This window comes from Nomia melanderi, chromosome 7 (assembly GCF_051020985.1).
Source record: "Nomia melanderi isolate GNS246 chromosome 7, iyNomMela1, whole genome shotgun sequence".
Classification (NCBI taxonomy): Eukaryota; Metazoa; Arthropoda; class Insecta; order Hymenoptera; family Halictidae; genus Nomia; species Nomia melanderi.
In genome coordinates, this window is record NC_135005.1 from 6,895,073 (window position 1) to 6,908,729 (window position 13,657).

At 34.6% G+C, this 13,657-nt stretch overlaps 1 protein-coding gene across 2 annotated transcripts in view; it reads right to left on the reverse strand.

Moving 5' to 3' along the window:
• The window catches only part of DIP-lambda (Dpr-interacting protein lambda), a 201,450-nt gene that overhangs the window by 137,421 nt on the left and 50,372 nt on the right, over positions 1 to 13,657 (reverse strand). For both annotated transcript variants that reach the window (XR_012998994.1, XM_031970408.2), the window contains exon 2: positions 1,005 to 1,066. The gene's annotated coding sequence lies outside the window, so the exon portion shown is untranslated. The remainder of the gene's footprint in view (positions 1 to 1,004; positions 1,067 to 13,657) is intronic.

Consider the following 13,657-nt stretch of genomic DNA (forward strand, 5'->3'; position numbering starts at 1 on the left):
AGCCACACAGTATTTCCAAGCTACTAAGCGTCGTCACCAGGATATATCGAAATATCCAGTGTCATTAATCTAAATCCAGAGAAATTCTATGCTCGGGGATTTTTATGTAACCAGTATCTATGGTCCGTCGTGGGTATTACTGTGGATTTTGTCAATAGTACAACCTTCCTCTATAAATCTTCCGGCCATCCACTCGTGCCAGAAAGAATTTAGAATATATTCAAACGAAGTTTTCTCCGTGGAGCGTTGCTGAATACATCTCCCCACTGTTGCGCGAACTTTTTGGGTCGAAAAGTGACCAACTACGTTAAGAATTCCATCGCTAAGTGATTTAAATGAGCCGGATTAACATCAAGTTGTCACAGGGAAAGAATAAATTGACGCGGATTCCGTTGATGGAATAAAAATTCCGGGTAATCTAATAGCAGAATATTTCGTGCACAGATATTTTGATGATTTCACTAAAAATGCGATTTATCTCTTATTCGTGTCTTTTAGCATTCGACTGTATTATGAAAAATATATTCACAACCAAAGGTTAAATCAATTATACTAGGGAAACAATGAAGCCATCAAAAATACTGAAATTATCCTGAGTTAACTCGGATTAATAAATGTTAGTACAATAGAAAATTGATAAAATAAATAAAAAAATTATTATATTCTTCTGTTCATTAAATGTTGAAAGAAATTTAGTAATTTGTAAAGCTTGAATATGTAACTTGATTTGTATTATCGAGAAAGTATGGTGAATTGAAGCGCTTAATAGCGTCAACACACGTAACGACGCCATCATTCAATTTGGAACGATAACTACTGACCAAAAGTTTGGAATCGTTCTTTGAAACGATTGAAATGGAAATACATTGGATACGTCAACAAATTTAAGTGTTAAAATTAATTGGTAAAATTTATTTGTTGTTATTTTGTAAGAATATAATGAGAATAGTTCAAAATCGTTAAAATAATTTATTGAAAGAATATCAAATAATTAGTACACTTACTCAGCGACCACAGAAGATAGAAATTCCTCGAATGGATTCAAGTTGACAGTCGCATCGTAGTCCTGTAATAAATAATATTATTAGATACTGCATACTATACATAATTATTAAATTCTTATAACCTCTATTTAAGGATATATCTTTACGGAATGATTTACTTTAACAACTGCCTTTAAAAAAAACGCTAATCCTAAGAAACTTAATTAATCAATCAACAACTGAATTATCAATAAACAAATGAATAGCAGATGTAAAGTAATTCACATCAGTTCCTAATATAAAAAGAATTCTGAATCAAATCTCCCATATTATTCTCTTCTCATTTATGAAAATGCAGAATTATCTCAGCTTTGCCATCCAAAATGGTCTAAAGATAATTTAATTGAGTAATAATTAAATGATTATTAAATAAACTAATTATTAACTAAACTAACTTATTATTAAGTAAATTAAATTATTATTAGATAAACTAAATTGTTATTAAATAAACTAAATAATTATTAAAGTAATTCACATTCAATACCATAAGAAGAAAGTTCTCAATCAATTTCCATGTTTCTCCCTCACAAAAACACCCACTCGCATGGTCCCCCTATTAAAAATGACCACGCACAGCATTCAAACCGCATCGGCCTGTTAATGTGAAGTTTAGGACAACTTCGGCAAACCAATTGAAAGACGATTTGCCCCGAAGAGACTTTTAATACGAATCGATAAAGTGACATTTCTAAAAGAACTCGTCGAACGTCCCCTTTTCCTGGTGGAAACGTATTATCTCTCCCCCTGTTTCCCGTCTTTTCTCTTTCCTACCCTCCCATCCTCATGGTCCACTTACTTACTTAACACGGGAGGCCAATCTAACGAATGACTGGCCCCCTACACCAGCCATCCACCAGGGTTCCTAGAGGAGCTAACCGTACTATAACCGAGCTTAGGCGCGCGTTTCCTCTATTCAGTCGAGCAATCAATCCTTTCGCTGTTGTCGGCGTTCCCATTAATTTTATACACCGCGGGGTCTGGCCACTGGCTGTCAGAAATCTCGGAGGAATCATTCTGAACTGTTTACAGCATATGTGTTTTAATTATGCGGCTTGGGGTCAACTTTTACTAATGTTACTAATGTTACTATTAAAAAACTATAATTTTGATTATTGAGGACAATTTGTTTTTAAAAGGATGTGTTTATTTACTTTTTTGTTATGTGTGAAACTTGAAATTTTAGTATAGACTGATATACTTCATTGTGATTTGTTATTGAGTAACGAATAACACTACAGACGTATTTTTCATTGAAAATAGTTTTAGTTTAAGTTACGTCTAAATAACAAAACCCCATCTTGATTCTGCAAGATGTTCACTAATAAGATAACATTACCACTACAGAGAGTCATTTTGCATTGCGGCAGTATTACGGTATTGTCCTTGCGATATTGTTCGGTTTAAATCTTCCCCTGACAAGATACTATTGAGAGAACATAATAATGAATAGTCTGATTCAAAACTACCATTACGCGGAACGATGGACCAGAATGGGAAGATAAATCCTCTCGAAGTTCGTGGAAGTTTTAACGGTGCACAATTGTTTGAAATCGACGAAACTGTGAAGACGTTTTGGATTTTGTAATAGAGTGTCAGCTCGATAAAAATGTTCTTCTCTAAATTTTGAATTCAATTTTAGAATTCGGAAATATAAAAGCTTTCGAATTTAACAATTTTAAAATATGAAAACTTGCAAGTTTGAAAGTTTAAACATTTGAAATTCTGAAAATTTGAAAAAATGAAAACTTGAGAATTTTAAAACTTTGAAATCTTTGAAATTTTTAAATTTTCTTTTTTAAAAAAATGTTAACATAATTAGATCTGGAGTAAAAAATTATAGTGTATTGACGAAACTTGTTCTATTTTATAGCTTTAGATTAACAGTGCGAATCTACTTAAGCTCTGAAAGAAGAAATAAATACAAAATATATGCCACAATCATTTTAATCCTTAATTATATTTAGACTATAGAATGAAAACAAGCATTCCCATTCACGCATTTTTTAATCTATCTAATGAATGCTTACATTCACATATTTTCTGGGCTTTTATTCGCTTTTATTCAAAAATAGTTTTCTCGGCTACTTTTGTGACAGCATAGTCGGTCTCAGGTGCGAATTTAAACTTTCGTCGCTGTTTCGAGTAAAGCTGTTCAATTTTCCAGTAAATCGTCGCTGCTTAATACATCATAAGTGGAAGGTTAGATTCCACTGCAAATCCCATCGTTAAAACAGGTGTATATATCCATTTAATCTCTTTCACAGGATAATTTTACCTACCCGTTGAAATTTTTTTCGCGAAAAGACGCTCAAATGTCCTTACTTATTTTTTAAATAAAATTACAATTTTTATTCATAAAAGTAATTCATAAATTCCACTCGTAGACGTAACTTGCGAGGGAAGGCAATAATATTTTCTGCTTGCTGTACAGGAAGATTTTTAATAAAAGGTACTGCACAAGTAGGATGATAAAATACGAAGTTCACAATCCGGTTAATTTAAAAGTTTGTCATAAAATCCTCCAATATTCCACCGAGATGGTAGATCTAAATGGATTTTAATTGCTCGTAGCTTCGTTTCTGTCATACAATTCACATGTATTAATAAATGAAAATTTATGTAATAAATACATCTGCATTTTACTTCGCCCTCGAGACTATTCAATGATATAACTAACGAATGTATATAAATAACGAAATTCTTAAAACTCTACTTCCACATTAAATTAATTCAATATGAAACAAACATTCTGCTATGTAACATGCATGTTCCAATGGATTAATGGAGTGCCCATTTTTTTAGAAAGAAGATTAAAGAACCAACGCAGGAATAAATTATAATTTTTGTTGCAGCATGCGCGAATGTAACAAAGAGTTCTTGAAACGCTAAATCCCAGTTTGGTATCGCATTTTACATGGATTAAACACATCCGCTCATGATATCTGTTATTCTTCTAATCCTGTTAAATTTCCGTGGGGAAGAGAGAGAGAGAGAGAGAAATTTTCATATCAAACACGAGTGCACGACTTTATCTCGATCTTTTTACCTTATTTTTGGCGATAGAGGAGGTATGAAGGGGAAAAATGAAATGGAATTTCTGACATCTTGAGTTGAACCGGAATAACTGTACGGAATGCATCTCGCGTTGCATACGTCCGAAGATTGCGCACGCATTACAATGAAATACGTTTTTATACATTATCTAAATTACGCATGTTTCTCAAGCATGCTTCTCATGCTAAATATTTGCAGAAGTAAATGTCTCCTTTTAATAGCAGAGGTATTATACGAAGCTCGTTACAACTTGTATTTGTGAAGTATACTTAGAAATTCCATATGAAGATATATATTACTTTGAGCTCTTTGTTCATTTCAGTATATTTAAGTACCTATAATTTGTTTTGACATTCTAAGAGTTAGAGAAGAATTGTGTTATAATTACATTTAATAATGTACAAATAGAGGAAAATTATAAAATTAGAATTCTAACTACAGTTACAATCATTAACATTTCGAACTTTATTCAAACTACTTTACTGGATTGATCTTATAGAAATTTGCCTGATCAAATATCATGACCCTCACAATACAATAAACTATAAAATACTCCAGCACATATTACTAAAAAAATACTATTCAACAATTCACAAATCATTATAACGTCAATAACATAATCTAACTCTAAACATCAAGAATCCCAAATCCTTGTGCTTTCATATTCCTCAATCTCTAAATCAAATTTCCCTCGGATAAACTAAACATTTCCTCTAATATCTTTCCCAAACGTAACAAACAACATAACAAAACAAACTAAAATAATTAGTCCATTAGTCCAAACATTGTTCTGCAACTAGCTGATAATCAGTGGCCGCTGAAATGTTATCTTTTACGATATAAGTTGGCGCATAGAATTTTAGGGAAGTCGGTGTATATATTTATCAGGGACGGTTCCGTTTCAAGAACACGGCTCCCGCGGAAAGTCAACCGGGAACTGACGCGGCATAGTTCGCGAGTTGCCGCGACGCGCAGACGAAACGCAAACTGGCGCGCGTGTAAGTTAACGGCGAGATGCAGCCAGCACTCCAGGTTTCCTCGGCTGGCATCCATAATTACACTCTCAAGCGCGGTAACTGCGCTTCTCGTGTTTGAAATCATCGCAGAGCCATTGTCACAGCACCGGCGCCACGAAAATGACGACTGAAAAGCAAAACGCGCGTCGCAGCGCGGCGCGCGCCTGCGATCATGCCAAACCACCCCCGGGAATAAACTTTGCGAAGGTATAGCCGCCCATTTTGAAAATCTCACGCGGCGAATATTCGCGACGAGCAGTATACAGGGTGTTTCAGGTTTTAATGCTGAAACTTTGTTCGTATATTCTATGGCAGTAAATAAGAAGAGAATGTTATGTAAACATAGGCCACATAGAGATTTATTAAAAAGTTATACGAAAAATACGGAGCAGCCATTTTAAAAATCTTGTGCGGCGAACATTCGCATTCAGCTGTACATTTAATATGTATCTTTTCTATGGTGCTGTGTTTGCTAAACATTGCGTCGTGAACACAATTTTAGGGAAATATTTATGTCTATAGGATTTTTTGGTGTATTTTTTTTTCTAGTGCAATTTCTAACGCAATGTTTAGAATGTATTATTTTCTATAAACAAGGAGAATTGTTGTAATTAATATGGCGTTGTGAACGCAACTTTGAGTAAATGTTCTTTTCTACGAGCAATAACGAATATCAGTTAACCTAATAATTGAATGGTAGTAATGAGAATATTGGTTTCTTAATTTTCTACCTGACAACTTTCTCCTTGCAAAATGAACGAACACAATACTAAAATATTTGAGCTATAATAGTTTTACTTATTAAACTGTATTTTATACGTTGATCATTTTACGTATCACGACATACGTAATTTGAATTTGTAGCATAATCTATGCTTAACCGTCATGAAAACTTCATTACGTGAATGCATATGCGACTACACGTACCAGAAAGTAACGGATTTACGTGAGTTCATCATTGAATGGAATTTTTATGCCACCCGATTATAGAAAACGCTTGTCCAAGGTACTTCACGTGGGCGAACGTCACGTTTAAAAGAAATTAAAAGACATAATTCTCCTGGATGTAAAACCTGTATTAATTCTATATTTTTCTATACTTAAAACGTTTTACTAATAATTCAACGTTAAAAGCACCATATTTTAGATTTAATGTATCATATCATAGATAGTATATATGTAATATAATTTTAAAAAACCAAGTTAATGCTTATAACAATTCCAATTCTATATTATCTTTCTATTTTTTAACAGTTCTTAGTTTTTTTAACGCGTTTATTGCCACGAGAATTTTTAGCATTTTGTACATCACTTATTCTTTTATGACAAAGGAAAGTGGTGTTAGAATTAGTTATTAACGGTTTAACATCATAGTTCTTAAGGTACACGATTATTTCGTCATTTACGTTGCTAAATATTTTGATTCGACATCACTTTTCTTCTTATAATTGTCATCGGTGACTACCGTGGCAGTCAGCCTGTGAATGGACTTACGTCGCTTTCAAAATAAACGAGAAACATCAAACAAGATATAAAGAAAATCAACCCCTTGCCTTACAACATTCTGTCAATCTCGTAGCAAAGATTCTAAGCAAAATCAAACAACAACAAATATCATTTAATACACACAAATCCAAACTAAACTTTATCTTCCATTATTAACCCTTCGTACCCGGAAGTATTTTGTCAGAAACATTTAACATTTCCCATGTTAATGGGACAAATACGATATTTTCTTAAACTAACTCGAAGAGAAATCATTATTCCGCATTACGTAAAGTTCAATATTAAATATTAAATTTTACAGTTTCGCAGCATCAAATCAAGCGATGACTGAGAGTCGCCTAGCAAAGGGTTAACCCCTTGACCTACAATATCGTGTCAAATTCGTGAGGAAGATTTTAAACTCAATTTGAGAAATCTAAATGTTATTTATTGTTTTTAAATATAACTTAAATATTAGTTTTCTATTATCAATCGTTAATCTTTGGAGTAAACGTAGACGCAGGATAAGGATAAAAATGTTTCCTTTCCCTAATAAATTATTAACAATGAAGTAGTTGTATCGATTATAGTTACGAAATAAATCATAGGGCAAAGAGTTAATCGCGATGCATTAGAACTAACGCAGAAATACGACAAACACGAAATTCCATTCTCCTAACGACTTATAAACAACAAAACAATCCTACCGAAAAACTTGTAAAAGTCAAATGATGAAACCATCGAAGCGAGAATACCGTAGAAAGCAACTCCTTTCATTGAAACAAATGAATTCTGCCGTTCGAAGTAACGAATCAAACGAGATTCGAGGAGAACCGAGATGAAAGAAACGCGGCAGGAAGGGTGAAAGTAAAGAGCTCTTTCTCTCGAGAGGTTACGTGCCTGTATATAAATATATATATCTATATATATCCCCGCGGTACATTTTTCGCCATGCAGCCAGCGGGCGCGTACCCTTTCACGCCCCATGCATTTACGCGCGAGAGCGAGACCGCTGGCCATGAATGGATTGCCGAATGTTTTGTAATGATGCACAATGCCCATACATCTGTGCCGATGAAAGTGCTTTCGGTCCGAGGGTGGGTTGTCGCGGACTACGCAGGCAAAAGAACCCGGTTCTCTCTTTACCTTTCTCGCCACTCCTTCCTTTCCCTTCCTCCCCCGTCGTTTAACGCGTTTTAACGTTTACATTTCCATTTCACGCCCAACACGCTCTCTTCACGTGAATACCTATTTCCCTGTAACACTGCGCTGCGTTTTTCATTACAACCGAATCAGTGCTCGCTCGACACGATCGCGGTCGCTGCTTTCCGGTTTTTCCACGGTGAAGGCTGATTTTGATAGTTGAGACGGATCTTGGAAGTAGAGAAATGTGATTTGCAGGCTTAGATCGGGTGCTTTTGGATTATTTTTCATGGGGGAAATTGACATTTGGAGTGTTTAGAAAGATGAGTATTCGGAGATGAATAGTACGAATTACAGAGTATACGTTGTTAGCAAGATGGATGATTTTTATGGTGAAATTTAACTGATAATCTGAATGGTAGAAAATTGGTAAATAACTTTCTTAAATATTTATGGTTTTGTTAACAAATTATTTGACCCATTCGAGGCGAATTACACATCGTGTGTGTAATGTAGTTCTTATCGAATTAGACAAGTTACTCACTATATGTGTAATGATTTTAAACTGCAGTTATCAGTTAGTAGCGAAAAACTAACTTACTTTACTAGTTGCTGGTAAAAGTTAAAGGTTAAAGGTGTACAAATTAAAACGTTTCAAGCTAAAACTTCAAAAGGGGTAACCTACAATCAAGATCGTTGGAATTACAAGAAGTGAACAGTAATGGTTCCTTTTTAGTTCTAAGAACCTTTACAATTTGTCCAGAAAGACATTCAGTAAATTGGATTAACACGGCCAGGAGATATATCACGGTGATGCCTTTCCTATTGAATGGCAACAGTAATGGTAGAAGTGATTATTTCGAGTCGACATCTGGGAATCGCCTTTAAAAAAAGCACTCGTCTGGAATGTGTTCAAAAATATTGAATCACTTTATACATGAATACATTAGACTATTTTTCATGAAATATATTTGTTAAGGCCACTTATAGCCTTACCGTTTCGTCCGGGCCCTCGAACGACCGTAGTTTTAGTTTTGTGTACACTTTTATCTTTCTAAGACTTAGCTGTACATTTGTTAGTTTTTTCGTAGCAATAAGAGCCTTCGTCTCGTCGCAAGTTGCAGTCGTTCTTACGGTATTACGAGAAGGGACCGTGGCAGCCATAAATCCCTGGACCCATAAGGCCCGCTATTCTTACTGTACATTTTCGCTGTCTATTGTTCACATCTGGCGTCCAGTTACCAGCATTTTTAACTCTCTAGCCCGTTTAGCATGTGTTTTTAAGGGCCTAAGCGTTTCTCGCTTTTTTACCTGCCACGGTTGACGACTGCGAACGGGACGAATTGGTTATTAACATTAGCAACTTGGAGACCCAAGAAGGGAGGGGACTGTCTCTCCCTTCCACAAACTTCTAGAATTAAAGGGCCAACCAGAACGACTTCACCCCCGCGAAGACGACTTGCGGAGGTGTCGTCGAAGACGTTTCTGGGAGGCCCAGTCAGTTGAGAAACAAGTTTGGACAAGTATCAGCTCAAATTGTACATAGCACAGAGTACGGAGTAGGAAGTACGGATTACAAAGCATCAGTTAGCAATTTCGATCAAGCACATAGCATTATAGTCAAAGTCCACTTCACCTCCTACTCATTTCTAAGTTTTGTTCCCGATTATATCGGGTGGTCCTTCGAACCGTACAAGTTTTATTAGTCGGCACCCCACGTGCAAAATTCAACAAAACTCGATCACCATTCCGGTAACCACGAGTATTAACAATATTCTTGAAAAAAATAGATTCTTATTTATAAAACCAGTATAAAACGTTGCATCTATAAAAGATTCCATCACATTTAAAAAATAAAAAGATATCCTATCAATGAACGAAACTAAATCCAAAACCAATAAAGTCAAACTTCTTCAAAATTAGAGTCCATTCCTTTCAAAATTATATTCCCTCCGCCACGAATCCTATTCCATTGCCTTCTAAAAAATCGGATATCTCCTCGATGGGTGTAAAAATCACAGTGCTTACATTTCAAATAGACAAACTCGACAATAAAGAACGCTGTTTTATACTCCGGCCCCCAGTTACTCCGGTTGTTAGCCATTAATCCCATCGAATTAAACTTTCTGATTTACTCCGTCAATCCCGTCCAAGGATTTGTCACGTGGCGCTGAACCACTGCCAATACTCCTGGAAGGAGGCCATTCGGTAATACCACGGCTTCGTCGAATTGTTATTACAATCGTCCAAGTTTTCGGAATCGCAATGGCTCCCGGGCAACCGGCGCGCCGTCCATACTGCTTTGCGGTACTTCTCCCGATCGGTGACGGTACTTCCGGTGGAAACTGCGGTCGGCGTTTTTGCAAGGCCAGAACGGTCATACAGCGAACCAATGGAACGATTATGCCAACAATTCCACCGGGACCATAGTATCCTCAAAAATGATGCTTCCACCGGATCCCGTAAAGTCAACTTTACGACCGGTTGCTCCGCGAATCAAGCGAGTCCCCTCGAAGTGTCCCGTTACAGATTTCGCGCGATAACTTCTTCGCGTTTAGGACAAAGTTCTTCCGCGAGAACTGTTCAGTGCGTTCCGGGAAGAGAGTATTATCTGCATGTTTAACTCCTTGCACTCGAGAGGCGCGTTTCAGACACAGATTTCATTTAACCGAAGACAGCTGGGAAGAGTCCACTTGAATGTGCGTCTCTAGTTATATTTTGTGATTACACAATTTGACAAGAGAGGTCGACACCATTGTCAAATAGAATCTGTGGTGATAATATGAGAACAACGTTTACAAACAATAAAATTTACCGAATTTAGGCGCACCAAGCATTTATTTAGTATGTCCTTATAAGAGGACGCCATGACCGAAAGGGTTAACCCACAATAAAGATTTAACTCACATAACTGTGCTATATGTGAAACTTGTATTAAATCTCTATTTTCCTATACTTAAAACTTTTTACTAATAATTCAATATTAAAAGCATCATATTTACAATTTAATGTATATTATCACAGATACTATATCCGGTACAGATATATGAACCGTTTACTTCGAGAATGGCTTAAATCTTCTAATCATTTCGATTTTATTTTGTCTTTCTATTTTTTAACAGTTCTTTATTTTTGTTTAACTCACAAGATATCGAACCCGGAAATACGAAAATTATGAAACTTTGTGTGTAAGTAGAGTAAGTCAATGCATTGCAATCTTTTCCCGCCGAATTTCACTATGAAAGGGTGAAACCACTCCTTGTAAAATGCAAATTTTTCTTTCTTGTGGATTATCTTGAGAACATAGGGATAGCGAAAAAAGTGTAAACAAAAGGTACATTGTTCCTTACACTCATAAAATTGCAAAATAAGATTTTTAAACAATTTTTCGAATTTAAAGAATTTTGAAAAATTTAAACTGTGGTGAAAAATATCGGTAACGTTTCATCTGAAAATAATTTATGTTCATTGAAAAAAATATTCTTGAATGCAAAGGTTTGCAAAAGGAAATAGTTGTTTCATGGATGTGATTTTTAATTAGAGTAATTTATTTTTTATCGTTTTTTTGCTGGCTTTGTACTGTTGTTCATATATATGTATATGTGAAGACTGTTTTATAAAGTTGCTTATTCTAGGGTTTAATCATTCAGTGTTTGACTTCTTAGTTATTTAGTTTTTGATAGCGTCGTTGAATTAATCATCTGATATAGCTTAATAACTTCATAATCAAATTTTGAATTAAAAAGTGTAAGTATTTCCCATGATGACACGAGCGCCGTTTTAATTCTAACGTCATCAAAAATTCTTCAAATTCTGTATAACTTAAAAAATATGGATTGTTTAATTCCTTATTTCTTATCGATTACATAAGTGGCGTGACAATATTATTAATTTTTAAAATTCAGGTACAAATTTTTCAAGGCCTTCTTACGATTAGTATTACAGAACATCTTTTTCAATTACAATGACAGAAAAAGAAGTAATAAAGTGTGGAACTGATGTAACAGAATTTTTAATCTTTCGCAGTCGGTGTAAATGCTACTAAAAGTATAACAATCTAACGTCGAGTAACAATTAATGTCCGCAAAATGGATGCTTTCCTTGTACAGTCCGTTGGTAATTCACCTCTTTAAGCTAATTGAAACAAACTGCTTCTGCTTTAAATGGAGACATTTCGCGATGCGTTAACAGCACATCTGGGAAAACATTTTACATCAAGCAAAACGCTTTTTCATTGCAATTACGACGCCATTTCCTCTTATTTTATTTTATCAAGCGCCCTATTCAGTTATAACTCTCTTCAGATATTAAATTTTTAATTGTATTTTCATAACTCGTTCGTAATATCTTTCACATTCGTTTTATAATATAAGAAACATAATAAACTAATTACTAGTTTGGTCCGATCATTGAACACACTTTCGAGATATTTATCGTGACAAAAATCATTAAAGTTTTTATGAAGAAGTCTATCAATTATGAAGTTTGCCAAATAATTAACTGTTCATTTTCTTATCAATTTGAGTGTACTAACGAATAACAAATAAAAGGAAGAAGTAAATAAACACACTGCGAATAATAGAGTTCCGGCGACCTCGCCCTAGACGAAACGAAGATATACTATGGTCCGTTAATGGCGCTTTTGGGCGAATTCGGGCTGGGGTTCTCGTAATGGAGCTTTCGAAAATGCTTTTACGGTAAACCCATGAAACAGTGTTTCGCTATTCGTCCATTAAGTACATTGCATTCGAAGTATAGGCGTACACCTTCTTCGATCGTAACTTTCCCTCGGAATCGTCGTGGAAGCCAATTTGATTCAGCCATCTTGTTCTGTCTATGAACCGTTTACCTGACAAGTTAGGTGAATCCATTTCAACAGTTCAAACTTTAAAGTATTATAAATACTATCTGAATTATAAAAATATATGCAAGATAAAAATCTAAAATTATTTTAAAATAATTTAAAATAATTATTTTTTTCATCAATAATACACAACTATACAATTGTAATAACTAATGTTACATACTCAATATTAACAGCTTTCTAATAATAATAAATGTAAAATAATAAAATCAAAATCAACCATTTTAGCTGATACTTCTAAGATATTAATCATATACGGCTCGTTCTTACTTTATATTGATAAAAAAAATTGAACTTTTTGAGAAACTTATAGTTTCAGTTTTAAAATTACTTCCGAACAATATAATAATAAATAAATTTATATTTCATCCACTTCGGTTTAAAATAATAACTTCAAAATTCTAAGCAAAGTATAATCAATTTCTTTAAAGTTCTGCTTAGAAAACACAAATTTAAAAATGCTGTTCATAGTGAAATTATTGTGACAATACCACTTTATATAGTAACACCGGCATGCAACATTCTGTACGCAAAAGAATCGTGCGTTCAATTTCTGCCATTGACAGGACATAAAAGTATTCATGGTGTTCTATGTTGTAAGAGTGTAATATAGATCGTACTATAAATTTAAATAATAAATGACCGATGTTCAAACATGTTGTAACTTTCTGAAAAGAAATCATAGCTCATTTTAAGACATGAAGTTTACACTTTTGTAATTCATAGTGTTCAAATGTATAATGATTAGTAATCAAAAATTGCATGGAAAATCCAACTAACACAAATCCACTTCTTCCATTTCGCAAATAGCTCTCCCTGACTTTACCCCCACATTCGCCCGCGGTCACATCGACACAGATTGTGGCTCGCGAGGAGGCCCACTGAGGAACCCCTCTATAATTTTTAACACTAGAACTACCAAATGGGTCAAATTGACTCATTCATAAATTCTTCTTCCACAGTTATCAAAAAGATAACAGATGCTTCTCTGCGAAATTACTAAAGAAATCGATTTCTTAATACGTAAATTGAATCTTAAGTCAATTGAAATG